The sequence below is a fragment of the Castor canadensis genome, chromosome 11, assembly GCF_047511655.1.
Source record: "Castor canadensis chromosome 11, mCasCan1.hap1v2, whole genome shotgun sequence".
NCBI lineage: Eukaryota > Metazoa > Chordata > Mammalia > Rodentia > Castoridae > Castor > Castor canadensis.
In genome coordinates, this window is record NC_133396.1 from 8,822,868 (window position 1) to 8,848,364 (window position 25,497).

The 25,497-nt window shown below is 46.2% G+C and overlaps 1 long non-coding RNA gene across 5 annotated transcripts in view; it reads left to right on the forward strand.

The window, feature by feature from the left end:
- The first annotated feature begins 6,755 nt into the window (after nucleotides 1-6,755).
- The window catches only part of LOC141413677 (uncharacterized), a 103,675-nt gene continuing 84,933 nt past the window's right edge, over nucleotides 6,756-25,497 (forward strand). For 4 of the 5 annotated variants that reach the window (XR_012438444.1, XR_012438448.1, XR_012438445.1 and 1 more), the window contains exon 1: nucleotides 8,212-24,725. This is a non-coding gene — a long non-coding RNA (uncharacterized lncRNA). Of the gene's footprint in view, nucleotides 8,189-8,211; nucleotides 24,726-25,497 lie in introns of those variants that run through there. The other variant, XR_012438447.1, reaches the window with a different exon arrangement.

Here is a 25,497-nt window from a genome sequence, read left to right on the forward strand (position 1 = left end):
AACTGGGGCAGTTCAAAGGGTGGGAACTGGGGAGGGTGATGTGTTTCTGAAGTTGCAGGCATAACCAGAAGGTTCTGATGTCTACTGGACATTCCTAGGCTTTCTGCCACCAGGTGTGGGGAAAAGCCAACTTGTGTGCATTTTGGGCGTCTCTCTGTAAACATCCTGTAATCACATTAATGACTGGGCTTCTTCCACCATTGCCTTCCCATTTTGCATCTGTATTTCCCATAGCATTCCTCTCTTCACATTGTCCCACTGGAGAATTACAGGATGCTCCTTTCTGGAACAGCAATTAGGGAGATTGCTTCACTGAACCACGGGTAGGGATGATGCTTCATTCAAGAACACTGGGCATTTATCGTGGACGAGGCCTGTGCTTAGAACGCTGAATGTTTTATCTGATGTAATCCTTGAAAAAATTTTTGTGAGGTGAGTGCTATTAACATCTCCATCTTTTATGTAGGCAAGGAAGAGAGAGAATTTAGAGACAGATCCTAATGCTAGAAGCGGGGTTTAAATCCAGGCCATCGTAGTCCAGAGCCCCTGCTCGTAACCCATATGTCATGTTTCCCACATCCCCTCACAGCGGCTCAGTCCCTCTGTTGTTCACAGACTTTGAGAGTTTCTGAAGGCTTACGCAAAGGTTTCTGGAACCCTTTCAGCACCCCTTTCTCACTGGGCCATCGGGCTGAGGGGCCAAGCCAGAGCTGAACCTATTGTTTTCATCGCTGATCTCATCCCACAGACCTGCATTCTGGAACTCCAGGGCATTGCTACTCCTCTCTCCTTGTCTCGCTTGTTTCTTTGTCTGTTATCCTTAAGAACAAAGTGCTTATTTCAAATACCTTTCTTGACCCTGCCAGTATTTGCATGGGTGAGGTGGGGGGAAGGAGACTTGTTTGAGCTTACCCTGACAAGTGTGATGGGCTGTTCACATCTGTCTGTCTGTCCTTTGGGAAGGGTGTTGTTCAGTTCTCCCAGAACAACTCTTCAACATTCCTGTGCATAAGAACCCCTGGAAGTTTTCTTCAAGTGCAGTCTGGTACTGGCTCTGGGGAGGGGCTTAGCATCTCTTATGTCTGATCTGCTCTGATGCTACTGGTCCCCAAGGACACAGGCTGAGTGCCCTAGGCCAGTCTGTCCTATCCTACCTTGAAAACCTTTAGGAAAGAGATTCTACAGCAGCTCCACAGCAGCCCTGGTGCCTGGAGATCCTCCTGGCCCAAGATGCCTTTCTAAGGGGTAATCCAAGCATGTATGGAATGCAGATTTTGAGGCAGATAGGCGCAATCCAATTAGTCAGTTACATACATGTGCTTTGGGGCTGCTGATTCTCACAGCGTGGTCCTGAACCAGCTGCAGGAACATCACCTTATTGGGGGCTTGTTAGAAATGCAGATTCCAGAACATACTTCAGACCCACACTGGATCAAGCACTGCTAATGGGTCCATCGTTACCTGCTTGATACACACCCCTACTCCTCACCACCAGTGTTTGAAGTCTGCTCTTTAGAAAATGCTTTAACATAGTAGGTCTCAGCTTCTGGCACCTGGGGTGCACTTTAAAATACAGACCAGGCACATCAGAATCTCTGAAGTGAGGAGCCTGAGTGTCTGAGTTATCAAAAACCAAAAAGCAAAAACCAAGCCTCCTTTTTGTTATGTTCTTCGAGTCATTGCCCTGTGCAGCTCAGGTTGAGAGCCACAGGCCCCACCTCTCTGATTCTATTTGACTAGGCCTACTGGAGCTACTCATCCCTCTGCCAGCGTAGCAGTAGGAGTGTGAAAGGGCTGGCAGCGATAAGCCCTTGCAAGGAGGAGGGATGGCCAATAAGGAGACACCCCTGTGAGCCCAGCCTCCTCCTTTCAGATGGAGACTGGCTGGCTTCAAAGAAGCACTGGCTGTGATGACAATAACGACAAGAGGGGGAAATGAAGGAGAAAAAGGAACAAGAGCCAAGTGGGAGAAATGCCCCAGAGACCACTGCTGGTCTGCAGATGGAGGGACCCATTGCCTCTCTTCGTCCTCAATCTCTGCTTCACCTCTTCCTGGGAAGTGACTGTTGGTTTTTACTCATGAAGCTCCCTTGACTGTGGAGAAATCTAATCTAATGCTTATAAGGCATCTTACGAATAAGCAGAGAGAATGATTAGGTCACCTATCTGGCCCTAGATCACCTACCAAGAACCCATTCTCTGTTCTGATGTTCTTGCTTTCTCATTTTTTTGCTCAATGCATGAGCTTGCAGGGCTGTGGCCTTAGACTTGCTCTCTTCTTTCATCGTCTGGGTCTCACATCTGCACCTGCTCTGGAAGAGCTATGCCTACCAGGTGTGTCCTTCCTCCAAGCTGTCCTTGTTAGCTGTGCAAGGGCCGACTCTGGCTCTGCTATCTTCTTTCTCTGTCCTCCCCTTGCCATGGGGATGATGGTCAGAGTAATGAAAACCCTGCATGGCTCTCCTCCTCTCCCCAGATCTCCGCTCCACCCCTCAATGGGACCTTTGTCTTTGTAAAGAACACACCTGAAAACCATCCGACCTGGGCAGTTGTTGTCTGCTGCTCCTGCACCATTTGGATTCTGATTCTGTTAGAGATCTTGTAATTTAAGCTTCCACTTGCTTATTAGAAATTCAAGAAAATCACCTAGTAATATTTTAAATCCCAGCAAAGTAAGCAAAGTCCTTCCTCTCCCATCCCCCTTCCTTTGCTAGTCTCTTCTTTTTCCTGTTGGGTCAATCTGAGAACTGGGCTCTGAACCTTGTGCTGGGAAGTTGCTTATCCTAAACAAGCATGAGGGGTTGCTCACCTGTTTCCAGAGTTGTACGGTCCATTGGGGCTGGCCAGAGTTCTTTTATTTTGAAAATGAACAGAGGGCATAATTCTGGTCCTCCGGTCCCCATGGGTTTTCAGTTGAGAATTTCACCAGCCTTAACCTGGAGAAGCTCAGAGTTGTTTATCCTGTGTGGCCAATGTTTCCTTTGATTCATGTTGCTACAAAAACAATGAGATTTCACCTCCTCTCCTCCCTTGACCACTTTGTATTCCCTGGTTCTTTGGAGCACCTAAATGTGTGTGTGTGTGTGTGTGTGTGTGTGTGTGTGTGTGTGTCTAGAGGAGCAGCTATTCTACATTCATTTCCATTTGAGATGACAATTCACACATTATCATTCTGCTAAAGTGTTTCATTCTGGCCTTCTCACCTCTGTGTTTAGAAGATAGATGTGCTGCCCTGAGTAAGGAAGGGTAGCTTTGCTGTTGTGGGAATGGCCAGAAGGTTCAGGTCACAGTGACTTTATCCTGGCTTGCTGTGTGGCCTTGGGAGAGTTGCTTTCACCCTCTGGGCTCACTTCCTTCCCTTTTACAATGAAGGAGGTTGGACCACTGTGATCTATTTCACTTCCAAAGCCTGTACTTCCACATGAGTGAGCCATCTCCAGAGTGGCAGACAACTTGAGTGTCCAGTGCCCAAATGTCTGGACTCCCTGGGCCTCCTTCCCCACCCTCTGCTCCACCTTCCCATGCCCACCCATTCAGCTCTGTCTCCCATCTGAGCAGTGATGTCAAGACCTGGGGATTGCTACAGAATGGGGTGTGCAAAGGAGAGGCTCTAGGCAGGTGCTTCTCCAAGAATAGCCCAAGACCAGAAACATCTGCATCACAGGACACTTGTTAGAAATGCAAATTCTTGAGTCCTACCTCAGATCAATGGATAACACACCCCGATCATGGTCCCTGGGACCCTGAGTTTTAACAAGTCCTCTAGTGATTTTCATATACATTTAAGTCCCAAGGCCCATCTCTGGGCTAAATCTGAAGAGGTCAGCAGGAAAATAGAGAAAGCCTGAGTCCCCCTGGGTCCATGGCACACTGGAATAGAAGAGAGATAAATCCTTTGTGTTCCTGAGGGTGGGAGGGAACAAGTGCCTGGAAGTCTGATGCCTTCTAAATGAGCCCAGGCTTATTAAGTTCTTGGTTTGTTTCCTGGAAAAGTGGGGATGAAAAGTCCTTCTCTGTGGCAACTAGATTATTTGGATTTGTGAAAATCACTGCCTAAGTGTAAGGATGCAGGTAAACAGGTGATGTGGAGAAAATGTGCTTTTTTGGTTGGACCATACATTCAAGTTTTAATAGTAATTATTACTCCTTTAGATGTAAATCTCAGAATCCACAAAGCATGGCTAAATTGGAAGGAATTTAGGAGCAGAAGAAGATACAGCACGGGACCACAGAACCACATAGTCTGTTTTAATGTTGACCATCCTGATTGTTGAGTATTGTTCTTGGCAAAGAAGTGACAGCTGCCAGGGACCTTTAATGCCTTGTCCCACAGTTAAACCTGCTCTTCCAGGAACTGAGCTTATAGGCAACTGACTGCTAGATCCTTAACAAATCAAAAGCTTACTTATGAAATGTTTGTGGACATTTCATTTGGTTTGTGTTAAAATCAACCAAATAAATGAAAATACCTTACAAAATTAATAATAACCTTACTGAACAATCAATCCAGCAATCATGCTCCTAGTTAGTTATCTAGCTGATTTGGAAGCTGAAGCCCACATCTGAATGTTTATAGCAGGTTTATTCAAAAATCACCAGCAGCCAGTCCTCCAAACCAGGTGAATGTCTGGAGAAAGGTTGATGCATACATACAATGGAATACTATTCAGTGATGAAAAGAAAGGAGCTATCAGGTCATGGGCAACCATGGATGAGCCTTAAGTGCATATTGCTAAGTGAAAGAAAATAGTTTGAATAGACACATACAGTGTGATTCCATTTTTAGGATATTCTGGGAAATGTTGAAATAGTGGAAAGTTGGTGGTTGCCAGAGGTTCAGAGCGATTGAATGGGTGGAGCAGAGAGGAACTTTTAGGTAAGTGAACTATTCTGTTTGATTCTGTAATGGCGCATGGAGGACCCTATGCATTTGTCAAAACCCATAGAACTCTATAAAGCATCTGTATCTTCAATAGAGGTACAGGTAGTTACATACAGAAATGTCTGTGTGTGTTTGTGTGTGTGTGTGTGTGTGTGTGTGTCTGCAAACATGCATTAGAATGCAGACATCTCTTTCCTTGCTTTGTCAGCTGAGAGGCTTAGAATTAACAGCATACCAGTCAATGATCTCGCTTACTGCCAGCTCTTAATTTCTGTTCTCAAGTCAACACAACTAGGGCTCCTTTGAAAAATGATGGATTCTAGGGTTGGGTGGGACAGATTTAAGATGAGCCTGGAGCATTTGTAGAGCAAAGAGTAAGAAAATGTTCAAAATACAAACAGGTAAAACAAAAGACAACAACATATACACAGAGAGAGTGATTGAACCATGTCAAATGAAAGGAGGGTCAATGGCCCAAATTGAAACAATTTGCACGTTTATTTTTATTATTGTTGTACTGGGGGTACATTGTGACATTTACCAAAGTTCTTACAATATATCATAGTTGAATTCACCCTCTCCATCAAACTGAAACAATTTGAGCAACAAAGTCAAGTAGTATTGTATTCTAATCCAAAGTATAAAATAAATATCCATGAGTCTGTGCTGATACAAATGATTGGATAAATAAATAAATGGAGGGTAAGAGTTCTCCTACGCAGAGTGAAAAATAAAGTTTGTAGCTACTCTATCCTTGAGGAGGTAGGACCTAGTGGCTTCCTTCCAAAGAATAAGGAAAGAGGGGAAAACAGTAAGTTTACAGTGGAGAAACCCAACAAATGCCACATCAGCAAGGTGACCAAGGTCAGCTCCCACAGTCATGTTATATTGTGAGGAGACACCTGCTATGTTTGGATGAGAAGATGAGAAGGGCACATTACCTCTGGGGTCTTATTTCTTAAAACTCCTAATGCTAGTCTAACATCAGACATCAGACATCCATGGTCTACAAAACACCTGAGCTCTAAACCAACAAGGTTGTGAAAACAAGGAAGTCTGAAAACTCTACCAGACCAGAGGATATGATGGGTAGTACCTCAGATGTGCTCCTGGAACAGATAAAAGGACATTAGGGGAAAAAAGAACTCCCAAATAATGTATGGACTTTGGTCAGTAATGCAGTATAAGTATTTGGTTCATTCATTGTGACAACGTACCATATTCACGTAAGTAACAGGGAGACCGTGTGGGGTACCTGGGAACTCTCCATACCAACTTTACAATTTCTCTGTAAACCTAAAACTACTTTGAAATTAAAAGTTCATTTTAGAAACACAAATCAGAGGAAGTTCTTGCCCTTAGACATTAAAGCCAAGGTCAAGGACATTGATAAAGACTCATAATAAAATGTTGAGGGCAGATTTGATATTGAACTGTTTGAGGGTGGAATAAGTAATAAAATGAATGTAGTATATTTTATGTCCAAGTAACTATATTGGCTCCTGTAGGCTCCATGACAGCTGTGGCCTGGCTGTTTAGCTGCTATGTTCCAGCAGTTGGGAGGGATAATAGTACTTGGGGATGGCCAAGGAGTTGTGATTTTAGATAGGGTGGCTCTAAGAGAGGGTTACTCTAAGCAAGTGATATTTAAACAAGAACCAGAAGGTGGGAAGAGGTAAGCCAGGTATCTGACAGGGAAGAGTAGGGTGCTGAGCTTAGGACTCTTTAAGTGAAACTTTATTCCTCTAAAGATGCCAGTCTTTAAACCATTACCAAGTGTCCTGTTGTGTAGGAGTGAGCATCACCACCATAGAACTGGGTGAAGAGGAAAGCCAGCAGAGGATGGAGAAGCTTAACAAGCTTTGGGGGGTAGCTGAGCTTGCCCTGGGCATGGAGGACTGGGAGGGGGGTGGGGTAAGAATGGGAGACTTCTTGGGAAGAAGTGGAAAGTGTGGCTGCCACGGTGGGAAGAAGAGGTGGTAAGGGGACCTGAAAGCCAGCAAAAGAGTCATACTTGATGTTAACATATAGAACTCAAGAGCGGGTCTGGGCAGGATTGCCCTGACAAAAGGAGGAGGAAGGATGGGAGGAGGAGGACTGGGGTCTGGAGCTCTCTCCAGGAACATCTGGGGTCTCTTGGTTGGGGAGTGAAGTGCACTCTGCCTTGGAGCTTGCATTGAGAGTAGAGAGGAAAGAGCAGGTGAGGGAATTCTCAGGTAGATTGGCGGTGGGAAAATCCAGGAGCTGGTGCACAGGGAGGGGCAAAAGCAAGGCCAAGAGCTCTGTCAAGGACCCTTGTAAGGCAAGAGGAGGACAATGGTGGTAAGAATGCTCAGAGAGCTGGTGGCAGCCCACCTAACACAGTGCTGTATACAGTCTGTGTGTCATCCACATTCACTTCATCGAGTCCCACTGGTGATTGTTATTGGGTAGAAAAAGAAGGAAGAGGGTGTGTTCATAAAATGAGCTGTAGTCTCTGCTTTGAGCTCCACTCTGTTCTGAGCATTCGATCAGTAGCAGGTCTCAACTGGGGGCAGGTGGCAATGTCTGGGCCATTTTTGCTCATACAGTTTGGGAGGGGGTGCTCCCGGCATCTAATGGATAGAAGGTAGGGATGTCGCTCAACATCATTTGATGCACAGAAAGAGGACCACATGACAAAGGGCCATCTAGTCCCCAAATGTCAGTGGTGCTCAGGTGGACAGCCCTGCTGTCTACACACGGGGAGTTTCTAAGTGCCTCATAGCCAGAGGATGCTCTCCCTTCCTCACTCTTGAGGTGACGTTTATGAGATACAGAGTGATGTGGGATGTGTGGGGTAACTTTGGAAGTCACCATGGCCAGGAGGCAATGGAAGGGCTCTGCCTATGGTAAGGGGTGGGTGGTAGGGATGCAGAACGTCCTGCCATGTATAGACACCCTTGCCAGTGCTCCTATTGATCCACAGAGCCCTTCTCCTGCAGACTCATTTGAGCATCTTTTGGTCAAGTTGCACTGGATGTTTCAGCCATCCTTCATGAGTACAGTATAATAACTAATTAATTAATCGCCTGTAAGATGAGGAAGGGAGAAATAACGGTGCTCATTAGTGTCAGGAGGCTGAAATGAGATAGTCCTGTTGCCTACAGCACAGTGAGCAGTGGACATCTGGAAGGAGGCCTTGGTGACGGCTCTCCTCAAGAACATCCCAGCACCTTTGCAGGCCACACGGAAGTTATTCAAGAACCACTTCCCTGGCAGGGGTGTCAGGGAGGGGAATAGGACACTATTTGCTGAGGACCTGCCTTCTAGTATAAGCTGTTTTTGGTGAGTGTATTTGTTTCCGGCGGGGGTGGGTGGTTATTTTCTCAGTTTAAATTTAATTTTTCAATTTTGTAGGCCTGCAGCCCAAAATCAGAGTGGGGGGAGGGTTTGTTCCTTCTGGGGCTGTGAGGGAGAATCTGCCCCACGCCTTTCCTGACTCCTAGTAGGGTCAGGTGTCTTCAGGTGTCCTTGGCTTGTGAATGGCTTTCTCCCTGGCTCTGTGTGTGCTGGTCAGTGTTCTCATTTCCCTTTACTTTAGTTTTTTAGAAGGACCCCACTTATAGTGGGTTAGGCTGGCCCCTCCTTAATGCCTTCACATAATTTGATTACCTCTACCAAGGCCCTATTTCTAAACGGGGTCACTTCCTGAGGTCTGGGTTAATATATCATTTTTAGGGGTGGCCCAATTCAACTCATCCAGTGAGAACTGTGAGGCAGAGCTGAGTCACCTCTCCTGGCTGGGCTGTTTCGAGGCCCCAGGCCCTGTGATGATGGGTAATTCCTGGCTTCTACCCCGCACTTTTTTAGGGCTGTGACAATTCCCTGTAATGTTTGTTTTATTTTTATTTGTTAAGGATCAAAACAAAACAACCCTCTTGTAAGGTAGAGGGGTGAAAAGAATCTTCTCTGAGAAATCACTGTCCTTTAAGCCACCCCATCCACCCCCCTGAGACTCTTCATAGCCCAGCAGGGAGAACCCTTCCTGGCCAAGCAGCAGTCCTGGTTGCTGTCCTGAAAGCAGCAGTCCTGGTTGCTGTCCTGAAAGGACCACTCGACCAGTGTCCAGTGGAAGCTCACTCACTTGGAGCAAGAGGCTGGCTGGCCTGGAGATGTTTTTACCTTTGACGGACTCTGTGCTGCTTTGCACCTGCCACTGTGACATGCAAATAGTTTTGCATTGGGTGTCACTGGGCAGGAATGTGGAACATGACATTTGCTTAAGGATCATCTGCTCCTTGATTAATCCCAGCTTCCCTCTGTTTCCATGCCTTATCTCTAACCCTTAGGCTTCCTGCTGTGGGATGCATTTGCTGTTCTGTTGCAAGGGGAATTTCTTATTGCTGTTATCTCATGCAAATAAGCCAGGGAGGAGAGGCTGGTAGGAAGGGGCTGCACCTCAGCAAACTTCCCTGTTCCCTGGGCACTTTGCTCAGCCGTTATTGGGTAAATGTAAAAACAAGTAAGTAGAAGAGTGAGGGACAGGGAAGAGCCCCTGGGTGGTCAGAGTGAGGTGTTTGCTGGATTCTTGGGAGGCTGTTTCTGGCGGAAGAGTTTCTTCATAGAGCAATATTGCTGCTATCCTGATCAGTCAGGGAAATTCCTTCCCGTTGTTGCTGCTGGATGCTGATTTAGTCCGTTTTTTGCTTCGATAACAAAATGCCTGAGACTTGATAGTTAAAAACAAAAGAGGTTTATTTAGCTTACAGCTGTGCAGGTTCAAGGGTGTGGTGCTGGAAGCAGCTCAGCTCTGGTAATGGCTCTCTGGCAGATGGCATCATTGTGAGAGTGCAGATATGAGTAAGAGGTCACATCTCAAGATAGGAACCAGGCTGACACTGAGGTCCCACGTTGGGTCCCACATTGGGTATGCCCAGGGAACTCAAAGGTTCCATATCAGCTCCCAACACTGCTACTCGGGATCAAGGAAAGGAGCGTTTATATTGGACAAGTCTAGAAAACATGGAAAAGGACAGGTACTGACTCTCCTGATTTCTCACTGCATTTTGAGTCACTCATCGTGCCTATTTCCCTCTCTCCTCTGATCAGAGTGATCTGATCAAATCATTCCCAGAGCAACTATTTTAACGCTAGCAACCATGCCCAAGTGCCTTGAGCTAGAGTCTCATGAACTATTTGCCTATTTGGCTTTTAACCCCGATCCTCCTGATCTCTGCCTCCTGAGCAGCAGGTATTACAGGCGTGAGCCACCAACACCCCGATTTGCATTGGTTATTTTTAAGATAGGGCCTCACTTTATACTGAGGCCATCCTGGGCCCTGATCTACCTATTTGTACTTTCCTGCTTAGTTGGGATGCCAGGACACCCAGCCATTGGTTAAGATGGGGTCTCTTGAGCTTTTCTGCTTGGGCTGGCCTAGAACCCCAGTACTCCCAATCTTTGCCTCCTGAGTAGCTAAGATTATAGGCTTGAGGCACTGTGCCTGGCCCCACCACCTCATCTTGACTTGGTTTTTCCTTTTTACTAGAATGCTCATGTATGAGGATTTTGAAACTCTGCAGCTAATAAATTAGAAAATCACCACAATGCATCTGTGTGTGGTTTGGAGCCATTTTCTGAGACTGTACATTGGTATAAACTTCCCTCCCATAGACACATTGCCAAGTCTTACATTGAGTGTTACCAGGGAAATAAATGTGACCTTGGAACTGTGCTCCAATGACATGTTCCAGGCAAGAAGCTTCAAGTAAGTGCTCACATAACAGCCTGGGAGCAGTTTGGATAGATTTCGCTGCGCTAGGATCTCATTACCAGATTTATTTATTCAACAAATATTCCTGCTCGCCCATTGTTACCAGGCATCAAGAAGACAGGTAGGAACTAAAACCACAAATCTTTGGAGATTGCAAATGCACCTGTACCATCACCTTAGACAGTGATACGTGCTGTGAGATAAAGGAAAGCAGGGAGAGGGGACAGAGAGAGAAGCCTCAGGGCTGGCCATCTCAGCCTGAGTGCCTGGGGACCTCCCTGCAGGTCCTAGGAGAGCAGAGGCTACGTGAAGCGATGGGGCAGGCTTTTGGCAGGTCTGTAAGAGAGACAGTCCAGGCAGGGAGAACAGAAACAGAAATATTCTTAGCATGTTCGAGAAGCAGCAAGAAGGCAAGTGTGACTTGGAAGTGAGGCATCCCCCAAAGACTCGTGCGTTGAAAGCTGAATCCTGATGCACTGTTCAGAGGTGAGGCTTTGGGGGTGATTGGCCCACGAGGGAGCCACACTCAGCAGTGCACTAACCCACTGATGAGTTCACACCTGCAGAGGCTGTTCGGAGGGGGGGCCTGGATGGAAGAAGTAGGTCACTGGGATGCATGTCCTTTCAGGCTATTTTGGGATCCTGATGTCGCTCTCTCTCTTTCTCTCATTTCTCCCCCCACCACCCTTTCTCCCTTTCAGCTTCCTGGTCACCATGAGGTGAACAGCCTTTCTCCGCCATGATGTTTCTGCCTTGTCACCGGCCTAAAAACTATGGAGCCAACCATGGACCAAACCTCTGAAACCACTAGCCAAAATAAACCTTTCCTCCTTTGAGTTGTTTTTCTCGGATATTTTATTACAGCGATGGGAAGCCAACTAACATAGCTGGTATGGCTGGAAGAGAGTAAATGAGTGCAAAGGACTATAGCATGTGTTAAGGAATGTAGGCAGGGATCAGATCACATAAGGTATTAATATTCAGGGAAAGAAGGTTAGAGGTTATTGTCATTGAAAATACATCTATTTATCTGTTATCCTTATAGACTCTGCCTCTTTTTTTTTTTTTTTTCATGTTTTGCTATCTAGCATCACCTGGGAGACTGGGCACTCAATAAGTGTATATTTAGGAGGTCTCTTTTGCTTCTGAGTTAAGAGCCACATGGGAATAACTTTCTTCTCTGGTTTCTTTTCCTTATGGCCCATGAGGCCTGAGGAAGGTGTGATGGACATCAACCAAAGAATGCAGGCTGCCTTGAGGGTCCCAGCTGCTATAGCAAAGCTCTCGGCCCACTAGTCTGCTCTTTCCTCACTAGTCTGGCACTAAATGCAAGCACCCACCAAGTGCTCTCAGGCCGTGTGCTTGCTCTGGGCTGTGCTATGTGTGGGGTTCTGGGAAAAACTGTCCCCTTCATTTGGTGGGAAATAGCAACACTCTCCCTTTGCATCTGTCCAGCAGTTTTTAAAGGATTCTTGTGGACATTATCTAATTTGATTCTGATTCTGGCTGTGTGTGTGTGTGTGTGTGTTGGTAAGGGAATGCTTGCAATTGAAATAAAGAGTCCAAACTCCCTCAAGGGCTGAGTTTGCATGAAGACGCCCATAGGATCCCCAAGAAAATGCTCAGCACAAAGCATTTTGCATATTGCTGCTCCAAGATTCTTTAACAGTGTGGATGGAGTTTGGAAATGGTCAGCTCCCTGGTGGCACTGGGTGGAGATGGGATGTGGCAGGGGAGCGATGGTGGATTTCTCTCCTGAGTGAATCCAAGAGCCAGTGGGTCTCAGCCTCTGACCAGAAACTGAGATTTATTTCTCACTGGCTAGAACAGTGAGTTATTTCACAATCTTCCTTCATTACAAAACTCCCTCCTGGGAGTGTGGCTGGCTACAACTGCCACAAGCTGCAATCCTGGAGTGTCTGTCTTTTATGATTCTAGGGTTACATCCACAAAATGAGGGCTTGGGTTCTGGAGGGGCGCTCCTGGGCAGGCAGGGGTCCCAGCGATTCCTGGCACAGCGGCAGATGCCTCTGGAAATGGGGTCCTGCTGCTGCTTCTGGACCCCACCTTCTTGTGCCTGTGCATAAATACTGACTCCATAGAGAAACCAGCAGAGACAAACCTCTGGCAAAGCGTGGGGGCATTTTGTCTGTGTGCTTTTTATGTTTTTATTTTATATTATTTTTGTTTCTCTTTGCACAGCACTCTTGATAGACTGCTCAGTTTCTAACCACAAATGACTATTTGAGTCCCAGGAAATTAGAGGGTCTTGGAGTTAAAAGGCAGAGCCATCCACATGGAGGGGTGTTATGGTTTGAACATGAACTGTCACACTTGGGCCCCAGACTATGGCACAATTTTGGGACATTCTTGAAACTGTAGGAGGTGGGACTTAGATGGAGGAAATAGTCACTAAAGGGCATGGCCTTGGAGCTGTACCTTTCCCTGGCCATTTCCTGTTGCGAATTCTTTCTACTTCCTGTCCTCTGTGAGGTGAAGAAGCTCCTCCACCACTCACCCCTCCTGCCACAATGTTCTCTCCAAGTGCATAGGCTCAAGAACCAAAATAAATCCTTTCTCCATAACTTGTTTCTCTCAGGTATTTTGATCAAGGCAATGGCAAAGACTGGCTACCACAGAAAATTAGTACCCTTTAGAACTGCTTCATGAGAAGAATTTGGAAGAATTTGGAGAAGCAGGATAGAAAAAGCCCAGGATGCTGTAAGCAGACCTTAATGGACAATTCTGATGGCAGTTCAAGAAGACCAGAATGCAGGCAGAGAAGTCTAGGATCACAAAGTTTCAGATGGAAACATGGGATGTACTGGGAATTGGAGTAGAGGTCATTCATGTTACATTCTGGCAAAGAAGTTGCCTATACTTTGTCTGTGTCCTGAGACTTTGAGCAAGGCTGAATTCAAAAGTAATTAACTAATTAATTTGGCAGAGGAAATTTCAAGACAACATCACATTCAGGCTGTAGCATGGATAGTGCTGGCTGCCGTTAGCCAGGTTTACAGTGAGAACTGGGAGCCAACAGTGAAACAGAAAGATTTGAGGAAAGTCCAGTTTGGCCAGAAGGGGAGCATGATTAAAGTTGCAGACAAGAAGGGCACGGTTGTTAATGAGATTAGCTCCTTTAAAAAGAAATCAGGTACAATAAGAAAGATGCCTTGAGGGCATCACAGCAATTGGCCAGACTTCACCCACGGCAGCATCAAGGGTGGAAAGGTTTTAAGTCATTTGAAACAATTTATTTGAGAAGGGAGCTCCACAGGGCTCTGCAGGACATGTTTCCCCAAGTACAGCCACCTGAACACTCAAAGGCCACAGCAGTGGTCCAAGGGGGCCTGGCTACCGCTCAGGCTAGTGGCATATGTTGGCACAGTCCACAGGATGCTGGTTGTGTAAGTATGTAGAATCCAAGAGTTACAGGGTCACAGAGGCTTCCACCCAGGTTTCAAAGGAAGGTCTGGGAGGCCTGGAAATTTGTGGCAGGTTCAAGATCCCTGCAGGAAGTCCCTGAGAGGGCAATGTATAAAGCTGTGAGGGTGAAGCTTAAGCCTCAGTGGACACCCTGGGATGGTAAGAGATGACAGGAATATGGAACATACGCTGAGAGAAGCTGTGGGCATCTAGTGGAGTCAGCCCAGGAGCGGCCATGTGGTTTACAAATGGCAAGGCCATTGTGTGGGGCCTGGATGTCTGATACGGAGTTACGGGGTTTGCCTTGCTGGGTTTTAATCTTTCTTTGGTCAATCCTTCCTTCCTATTCTTCGATTGCTCCATTTTGGAACTGGAATGTTTACTCTGTGCCATTGTATCTTGAAAGTATGTAGTTTCATTTTGATTTTACAGGCGCTCATAGCTAAGCAATTGCCTCATCTCAGTGGAGACTCTGGAATTTGGACCTTGTTGGAACTGTTAAGACTTTGGCGATGCTTGGAGACAGAATAAGTGCATTTGGCTTTATGGGATGTCCATGAGTCTTTGGGGATCAGGATATGGAATGCTATGATTTGAATATGAAATGTCCCCGATAGGCTCATGTTTATTTTTTAATATTTGGTCCCCAACAGATAGTACTCTTTTGGGAGGTTCTGAAACTTTAGGAGGTAGGTCCTGACTGGAGGAAGCAGGTCACTGGGGGCATATCCTTGGGGGGGCTATGTGTTGTCCTGGTTCCTTCTTGCTGCTGTTCCTCTCTGCTACCTATCCTTCATGAGGTGAAGAAACTCTTTGCCACACACCTCTGCTGCCATGATATTTTGCCCAAGCACAGGGGACCAGGAAACTATGGAATGAACCCTCTAAAACCACAAGCCAAAACAAATCTTTTCTCCATTAAGTTGTTTCTCTCTGGTATTTTGGTCACAGGGATGAGAAAGACTAACACAGAAGGTGTCACAGTGGTCTACCACACTTTTGGAATAGTGATGAACATTTAGTCTGTGTTTGCATGGTGTCTGTGGCCCAATTTAATATTCCTTATAACTTTTGCCATCATCTGAAGGTACTATCCAGTTACCCATATGCTAACTTGGATGTTTATTTTTGTCCTCTCCCCTACCCGGTTAGCACATACATTCCACGAGGACAAGGATCTTTTGCACAATGTTTTCTTTCCAATAGCTGGAACAGAACTTGTCCAGAGCAAGTTCTTTTTAAGCATTTGGGGAAGGGACAGCAAATGAGAGTTGCCAATAGCTGGGCACAGCACTGTACACATAATGGCTTTGTCTTTCTTTTCCTGTCCCCCCTCTAAGATTCTGTCACCTATGCATGGTCATTATTTCACGGCATGAGGAATCTAAGACTTGGAAAGGTGATAGCACCTGCCTGAATTGCAGGAGAAGGAAGGGATGGAAGGGTTTCCAATGCTGGTAGACAGATGGAGGCTGTCTGAGGCCCGTGACCCTGAGAGTGAGCCTCTCCTGGCCTGACATGGAACTCCTCACTAGCCTCCCCCAACCCCTCTCTGCCTGACTGACCACTTACAGAGCCTGGATCCTCATCACTGAACAGGACTGCCTTCCATGCAGTGGTCTTCCATGCAAAGCCACACACACACACAATCACATGCAGACACCCACAGACTCACACAGTCACTCAAACACACATGCACACACTCACATACCTACTTCTACTGTCACCGTTCCACATCACAAACATGCACACTGGCTTACTTACACACTCTCACATACTCATCCCTAAGCACACACACACATGCATACACATTCACACACTCCTACACCCACATACGTGCACACACACCAACACATTTGCCTAAATATATACTTACACTTAAACACACATGCACACATGCTCACATGTTCACACACAAGCATACATACCCCAAATAGCAGTGATCATGTCATACTTGTGTAATTTTTCCTGACTGAGAGCCAAGACGAGCTACCTTCCAAATTCATATCAAAAGCAGAAAAATGACTCTTTTGGACCTGGTTGGCTTTCAGAGGAAGCCTCCAACCAGGCTGAAATGAGGCTTTCTCCACCTCTGGTCTGGCTCAGAGAGCCCTCCACCAGTGGCTGTCAAGTCTGGGTGCCTTAAGGACCCCTGAATCTCATTTACAAAAGCTACTCCTGGGCCAGGGAGAACTGGGGTGATGGTTCTGGAAGAACTGGGGTCTTGATTGCTAATAGACTCTCTCTGTGACTCTGATGCAACCAGTCCATGGGCCAGCTGGTGTTGGGGAAACACTGGAGCAAGCTGGAGGAGGGCTCCAGAAGGACAGAGCAGGCTTTGGAATCGGAGGAGGAGCACTTGGAGTTGTGCATATGGCAGGTGAAGCAGGTATGGCTGAATCACCTTTCAGCAGCAGGGTGTAGTTGTCCTAGAAGGTTCTCCACAAAGATGGCTTGGGGTCACTTGCCATCAGAGAAGGAGGCAGCAGGAAATTCCGAGTCATCCCAAACTCTGTCTGGACTTCAAAACCTATCCGTGTCCATTCTGAACTAATGGATTTGGGTGGGCCTGCCTCAGCGATTTTTACATCTCCCCAGGTGCTTTTAACTTACCACTGAGGTTGACAATCACTCTTCTAGACCAGTGGCTGGCTAATGTTTCCTGTAAAGGGCCAGACTGAGCATTGCACCAGCTCTGTTGCAATGACTCAACTTTGCTGTTGTATTGCATAAGCTGCCATAGACAGTATATAAACAAACAAGTGTGGCTGTGTTCCAATAAAATTTTATTTACAAAATCAGATGGTGGGCCATATTTGGCTCATGGGCAGTAGCTTGCCAATCCCTGTTCCAGCCAATGCTAGTCAAAGTGTGTTCTCAAAAGCACCTGAAGAGTGTCTCACAGTGCTAAAATCCTAGCTCCTTAGATAGACTTTTACTCAGTCTAGATAGAGGACTAAAAAGCTATCTGAAAGCATCTCAGAATTTGGGCCTCTGATTTTAGGGATGGTAGGACATAGTTTTAGAAATACTAGACAATATGTGACTAGTCAAAAAAAGTCCTAAAGCTTCTCTCTTACCTGGGCCCCAAGCCTAGAGGCTTATCAAACTGCTTGGTTTGTCTCTCTGTCTGTCTCTGTCTCACCTATTCTCTTCAAATTTTTGGTCTCTTTATGTACTTCTCAGATATTGGTTATCTGAGGGGACACTTGGTGTCAGGCCCCTTAGCCAGGGAGGTTGGGGACATAATGCAGAGCAGACAGGGGCAGAAAGGATGTGCCTGTGGCTGAGATTGCTCTGAGGGTCTTCTTACGGCTGTCCCTCCATCTGTCACAGTCTCCTGCTGAGCTTCAACTGTTTGTACTTCTTCTCCCTGAGGGATTAGTGAAGAGGAGTTACGTATCTCCTTGGTCATGTCCAAGTTCCAGGGCAGTGGCCCCACAGAGACCTCAGCTTCTGCTGGGTTGTTTCTTAATTCAATTCAAAATCAACTTGAACAAGAGGACTTTGGGGCCTTGGTGGGCTGTGGGCCAAGAGTCTAAGCAACTTCCACAGACTAGCACCACCTCCCACTGCCTGATCCCTATGCTGCATGTACAGATTACGGAGAAATCCCTCTGCAGAGACGCTGGGTTAACTCTTTAGCCTGAGTGCTGGGTTTCAAAATGCAACCACAGACCAGGGCCAGAGGATTCAGCTTTTCTTGCTGAACATATGGAACAAGAAATTATCTGGGCCAGTAGGAATCCAGGATCATCTGTAACTCTCAAGGTGAAAAGTGATGTTCTCAGGTTCTGAGCCATGATCCTGGTCCCCTCTAGTTGTGTCTTCCAACTTTTACTAGAAGAGTTTCCCTTAAGACCACCAAAAGAATTGATATGTCCAGAACAGAACGGCAGGGGTGCAGAGTCCAGAACAGAATGGCAGGAGTGCAGAGGCCAGAGAAGAGGGAGATAGCCAGGTTCGTATGGGGAGGCGCAAGCAGCATGGAGATGACTTTGGGTCAACCCTGCTTGGATGCAGCTCACCAGGTGAGCAATTTTGAGCGTCTACGTGTTCAGAGTGTGACAATTGGTGCAAGGGAGCATTTGTTATCTACTGTACACGTAAAACCCAGTAGGAGTTGTGTGTTTGTAGAGTGGTAGGGAATAACCACCTTTTATTAAATGTGCTTATGTTTTACATAGGCTTTCTTATTTCATCACTACAATAACATAGAGTGTTATCATTATCTCTACCAGGAGAGGAGGGGACCAAGGCACAGAGAGGTTAAGTAATTTGCTTCGGGCCATCCAGGTGGCAAGTGACAGAACAGGTATGAAATCCCAGGTCAGCTAGATACCAAAATAACTTAAATAAATATATTAAAGGCGACAGGCTACAGCCTCTTGTCACAATTAGAAAAAATAATTGAGGTAACTAAGGGAAAATGCTGTATTACCTTGGAGTTAAATCTAGTGGTGGGTTATTGGGTGGCCCAAGGACTTCAGGAAACAGAGTTTATGAACAGACCTCGCACCTCTGCAAAGTTGCCTTCCATAGGTGCAGAGAACCAGCTCACCTGAGGAATGAGGGTCAGATATGGGGAATAGTGGTAGGGTGTCCTAATACAATTGAGAAAGGAAGACAAATCGAGGACCACCATGCTCAGAGCCCAGCCAGGCACAATAGACTGTGAATCCGCCCTCAGCTCGCCTCCTCCAGGGTTCTCCTAATTTCTGTTCCTTCTTTTTCTAATGCTCAGGGAGCCTTTTCCCCGATTCCCTTTCTATTCTACTTCTGTCTCAAAGGAAGGAACCTGGGTAAGTGGGGCTAAATCGTGTCCATACAGCCCCCAGAACCTCTGACTCTGACCTTATTTGGAGATGGGGTCTTAGATCATAGAGTGGCCCTAATCTGACCTGACCATGCCTTTATAAAAAGGGGAGCGTGGACACAGACGGACACAGAGAAGGTGATGTGAAGAGACACCGGGAGAAGAAACCATCCACAAGCCAAGGACAGGCCTGGGATGAATCCTTCTCTCACAGTCCCCAGGAGAGACCAACCTGCTTTGTATATCTTGATGCTGGTACAAGAAAAACTTTCTGTTGTTTAAGCCACCTAGTCTGTGATAAAGTGTCATAGTGGTCCTAGCCAATGATATGGTAAGTCATTTACATCCTAGCATGAGTCACAGTTAAAGCCATTCCAGGAGCATTTCAATTTAAAAGAGTAGGAAAAAAGCTAAAGAAATGCATCTTGCAAGATGGGATTTAGGGCTCTATGAAAATTATTAGGTAAATGTTGGGGGCCACAGATCTCTGCAGATCCCCCCACATTAACTCATTCGTACTGTTCCTGAGAGCACAGAGTGGGGGGCAGCCCCGACAGACTTGGACATTTTCTTCCTGTTCTTGCTTAAGGTCAGGGTTCCTATTTAGCGTCTTAGCTTTGGTATCCTGGAGACGGAGCAGGGCTCGTGCCACCCTGAGTAAGCAGGGCTCCCTAGAGCTGTGATTTTGGAAACAGAATGTTTCTGGTTTTCAGAAGGTAAAAATGTTCCTTGGGGTCAATTTCTCTGTTGGTGTCCAGGCCTCATTTCAGTTTTACTAGCAGTCCCGCCGCCTGGAGTGTTCACATAGGGGTCACAGGGTAATACACAAGTTGAAGTGTGGGGGATGAAGGAAGAAATGAGGCAAAGTCTTGGGAAGTCCTGCAGGTGTCTGCCCTTGCATCTTCCCTGGGAGGAGCCCAATTCATTCACTCAGCACTAACTCGTTGAGCACATGATTGGGGCCAGGTTCTGGCCAGGTACTGGGAGATAATGATGAAGAATTTGACACTCCTGTCTTAAATGAGCTCATCACCTACAAGGGAAAAGAACAATGGACTTGTGTTTCCTGATCCATATTGTTCAGAAAGTTTAAGTGTAGATTCTCCGTCTTGTGCTCTTGTTCTGTTTTCTGAATCCCTTTCCTATTTGTTTCTATTTGTCTCAGGTTACAGGTCTAGTATTCCAGAATGCTTGGAACTGGAAGTAGTTCAGATTTCAATTTTGGAGAATTTTTATAACATTTGCATACACATAACGAGATATCTTTGGGATGGAACTCAAGTCTAAGCACAAAATTCATTCCTGTTTTATATATACCTTATGCACTCAACCTAAAGAGAATTTTATATAAAAATTTTAATTTAATGATTTTGTTCAGGAAACAAAGTTTCATGGTGGGAATTTTCCACTTGCGGTGTTATGTTGGAGCTCAGAAAATTTCAGATTTGGGACCATTTCAGATGTTAGATTTTTGGATTAGGACTCAACCTGGAAGGCACAGTGATCCTTGCACAGTGGCAAGGTTTCCCCAAAAGGTTTTTCCTATTATAGGTCCCCAAGGAGGAAATGATGGGAACTTGTTAAAATATAGATTCCAAGGGCTTAGACCATGCAGGTTTAACCAGAACCCACCAGATGTGATTGTAATGCCAGGATTTTATGTGCCAAGCTTTGGGAATGTGCTCCTAGGATCCAGGTCCCTTGCAATTTTTCTTTGTATTCTCTCGAAACAGAACAGAAAGGAGAAAATTGTGAAAAACGAAACTGGCACCAATCAGGAAGGAAAAAAAAAATCTTTTTGTGAAATTAGCAAGTCACTTAAGCATGGCTGAGTTGAAATGCATTCCTGATACCATAGGGACAACTTGTTTTTTAAGAGGTACTTACTTAGGTAAATGGTGCAGTCTTTAAATCAGCTGTGGGTCCCTTTCCTTTCACCAAAAAGTAGACAAGAGTCACAAGCCTCGTGGTATGTGGCTGGAGAACTTCCCACAGACAATGTAAGTTTGAACATTCACATGAATTCCTTTGATTTTCTAGGATCAGGGCTTGTTAATCACGATCCTGGGTCCTAACCTGAAACAAGACACTAAAGCAGGCATAACAAGATTCCCATGGTGGTCACCTATGTGTCCCTAGTGTGATGCACAGGTGACAAAGGGCAGGGATCTGTAATGAGCTCAGCCTCTCGACGTGGGGTCTGTCTCTGATGGATTCATGTGCCAGTTTTTCTGTTGTTCTTGTACATTGTCCTGGGAGCCAAATGAAGTGAATTCTTGCCAGCCAACTAGGGAGCTGCGTGTCTTAGGCAAACCTTTTGGCCTGAGTCTTAGTTTTCAGATAAGCAAACCTAAGAGTGCCTCTAACTGATATTATATACTGTGGCCACATCACAACCAGGTTATTTATTACCCCTGCCCCAGTGTCCCAATTCAACCTATGCTGGACCATGTATCAGCCCAGCATCCAGAGCAATACAAGCCCAGACACAGCTCCAATACACAGGTGCAGACGGCTCCTTGGTTGTCAGAGTGGCTCTGGACTCGACTACTCTGTATCTGGCATATTTTTGAAATCTCTGAGTGGTTCGAAAGCAGGCAGTTAGAGACAGTGATAGCTTTTTCTTAGGGATCTCCCTCTTCCTTCATCCCCATCCAGCTGCTGGCGTGCTGGGCCAGAACCGGGAGCCAACTTGCCTCCTACTTCTGACTCATATCTTTCATCATGTCTTAGGAGAGCAGCATCCATCACTCCCTTCTGGTAAACGGGAGGGCCTTGGGCAGAATCTCAGGCCTAGCTGGGTGCAGCCAGGACCAGGTATCTGCACAGCTGGAGGCTAGCTGCCTGTGCCCATCCTGTGCCCACTTGTGAGGAGACACTAGCCACCTGTCTCAGCCATGTTTCTCCTCCCCCCATCCCACTTCATCCTTGTGTCTTTTTCTTCTACTCTCTTTGAGTCATCGTGGTGAAGGACACTAAACATGCCCTGGGAAGAGTGAAAACTTCTGCATTGTCCCTGATCATATAAAGCAGCAAAGGACACACTGGGTGGCTGGTCTTGGAGGTTAAGACTACCAGGGTGTCACCTCCCTCTACAACTCTGACCCTCCCATGAGATTTCCAGAGAGGATCTTCCTTCAAAAACCAACCAGAGGCCTTGCCAGTATATTTGGGAAAGGAACGCTCACATGGGCTTTCCAGTACACTCTTATAATTATAGCTTGACTCTACGTGGTTATTATCATGAAGCCAAAGTAATCATTGCCAGGGAGATAGGAACAACTCACAGAAGCCACACCAACACAAGGTTTAGGGAAAGCAAGAGTTTCCAGTAGCTTTCAGGGAAAGGCATGGTGGTGAAAACAAAAGATAGGGATTGTTAGCCATGAATACAGGCAAACTCCTGGTTTTCAGGGTGAGAGAGGAGGGGGAAGGAAGTGAAATGGAAGAGAGAGAGCTCTTAGGACCTCAAGGCGGAGAGGGCAGTGACTTTGAATGCAGAGACCCAAAGTCAACCATTTGCAAGGATGGTGGAATATACAGACTGCTGGGATGTTGAAATGTTGAAATGCATATTTCCCCAAACTCTTACTCACTTACAAATGTTTGCACAGTGCACTGTGTGCCAGGCATTGTCTCCAGCACTCTACGTATATTAACTCATTTAATTAAATTTCCATTGAGTTTCACAGTTTCTAGATTTATGGGATTTTCACCTAGAGACTTTAAGTAAAAATCTATGATCACTCCTCACCCAAAGAAGCTCTTGGAATGGTGACAGAGCCTTCTAGATTCCAGCCCACACTCTCCCTGTTAGCACCTGCATCTATGTGGCCTGCCCTCCCAGTCCTGGAAATTCTTAACCCTGTGTCTGCTGGATGGGACAAAGGCTATGGACTAGGAGTGGGAGAGACAGGACAACCTGGAAAATGGGGAGGGCTAGGATGGGTTGGGAAAGAAGGACAAACAAGCTCAGAGGGAAACCATCACTAAGTCAGTGGAGGTCATGTTTCCTAAGATCTACCATCCAAGCCAAAGGAGGCAGAATTTGCCCAAACCAGTGAGATGGTTCAGCCTGTGCTCCAACTCAGCCACACCTTCCTCCTAGCTCATTCTATGGAAACTCATCTCATGGCAGGGCACAAGAAGGTTTGGATGAGCTCATGCACCCAGGAACTCTGGGTAGGAGGGGGATAACCTGCTTTGCCAGAGTATCACTCCACTCTTTGAAGGGCTGGTTGAGAAGAAGGACCCAAGTCAAGAATGATGCAGCATTAACAGGCCACATGGTGGCTTTGCTTTGACAGTGTGGCCTGGCTCTGTCCATCTAGAAGTTTCCTCTCTGTTCCTCTTTCCCCATTTGGCACCATTCACGTGGTTGTGGTGCTAACTGGCAGGTGACAGAAATACTCCTGATATGTTGACATTCTTCTCAGGAGCCCTTTGTTTTAGTGGTCCAAAGTGAGGGGTTAGCTTTGAGGGGCCTGGAGCTGGGTGAGGAGCCTCCAGGAAAGGGCAAATCAGAATCTTATTAGAAGTTGGGGTCAAGGTCAGGTCTGGGAGGTCATGTGCAGAGAGCAGAGGCTGGATATGAACTGGAGGAACCTTCAGACAAGTTCAGAGCCATGGGACGATCGAGAGGGGCCTAGTGTTGTATGAAGGAAAACCCTCAAGGCAGCTGCTTGGAAAGCTATGGGAAGCCCATGTTTCCTTCTTGGAATATGCATGGGGATGGTTAAAGCCTCAAAGGCAGGGCAGGCAAGGCTGCTTTTCTACCTTAGTTATCCTTATAAAGACAGGCAAAAACACCTGGCGTGAACCTTAGATGATAAATTCACACAGAGTACCTACCGTGGCACCTGCCATATTGTAGGTATTCCATCAGTTAGCTTCAGGATTATATTTTGCCAAAGTCTTCAGGATCATGATAATATCCACTACTGTTTGGCCCACTTACCAACAACATGTAATGATATCTATTGAGACAGCAGGAAAAAGCGAGCCACATTTTCTTAGTTCTGTTCTGATATGTTTTAGGTCCTGGATCAGTTGGTCTGTGCTAGTTTGCATGGTGCCTGAACCTATACTACTGAGTATTGATAATTTGGAAGAGAATTCTCCAAGAAGATGGTGCTGGGGTGTGGCTGTGCTCAACCAGTAGTTTGATGCAGTAGGGAAGGGAATGGGGAAAGCCTGGCTTACATATTTTTGAATTCTAGGATTCCTTGGTGGGTGTGGGGAGTGGGGAGAGGTCAGAGAAGTGGTGTGAAGAATTGAGGGGTAGGAGAATGGTGGGAGTACCCTGTCTCTAAAGTCATCTGACACAGCGTTCCTTAACTGCAGCCTACGCCACATGCTATTAAATTGTCTAAAATGTTTTGGGATTCCTGCCTCTATAATAATCAGCAGCATGATAAAATTCATTCTTTTTTTCTCTTTTTTGTCTCTTCCTTTCTTAAAGCCTTTTTTATTCTCTTTCCTGTCTTTTCACCCTGACTGTATCTCCAGGAGTCTTGAGGGTCTGGAGGTCTGAGGAAAGCAGAACGCATCTTAGAAGCTGGAAAACTGGACTGGCATTGGACAGTGTGCTTCCCAGCTGGCTCCCTGTGTGCCCTTGCTTCCTCCAGACTAGGCCTAGGTCACTGCTAAGTTGCATGCACAGGACATGTGGGAAGGGGTCTGGACTGCCCACCCTGACCCCCTTCTCTTGTCTCCATTGGACAGAGCACTTGCTGATTGCCACTGAGACCAAGGGAGAGTATCAGCCACAGGGAATCGGAAGCCCCAGGGGACAAGGTCTGTGAGAAAAGCACCACAGAACTAGCAACCTGCCTGCTCTCCTGGGTGCAGATTCGGCTGCTCACAGGTGAGGCCTCCTTTTCAGAGATGGTGGGAAAGCAGGGTCAGAGGTCAAAGGGACTTAGCATACAGTGAACCCTTGTGGAGTTTGATGATTATTTGCTCAGCAATCCTGACCCCTGACTAACATGAGCTCATGTATAGTGAAGGCTCTTCTATCAGGCATCTGTGTGGGTTACAGTAAAGTATATGTAAAGTAATTTTCCTAGATAAAACCCCTCTTTGGACCTGGCGGCCTATATTGATGTCACCCCTTTCTTTCTTTCTACAGACACATTTGTTTTTAGTTGTGTATATTTAAAATTAAAGACTGGGAGTGGTGTCCTTTCTTTAACGTCTTCATGCCTTTATTTATTCAACACAATTTTATGAGCACTCACTATATCATACCTGGAACATAAGGGTGAAAGAAAATGGTTCCGCCCTTGAAGAAAAGCAAGGAGCAGAGGAACAGCCCTGTGTGATCCATATTGCTATGGAGTTGCATTTGATGCCTACTGATAGATGAAGAGATAAAGATCTCTTCAAAATCTTCCAGTGTGGGAGACTTCACAGGAGATGAGATGCTTCAGCTAAGACTTCCCAACAAGCAAGGGACAAAGTTAGTGGAAGGGACTGGAGACAAGCTAGTTCAGACAGATGGAAAGCCAGACATTATGGCACTGAGGTCTTTAGAGTATGGGCTATTCTAGAATGGAGAACAGTTACAGATGTTGAAGTGTCATACGCAAGGGCAACCATGATGACAGATGAAGTCAGACAGGAATGAAGGGTCTGTG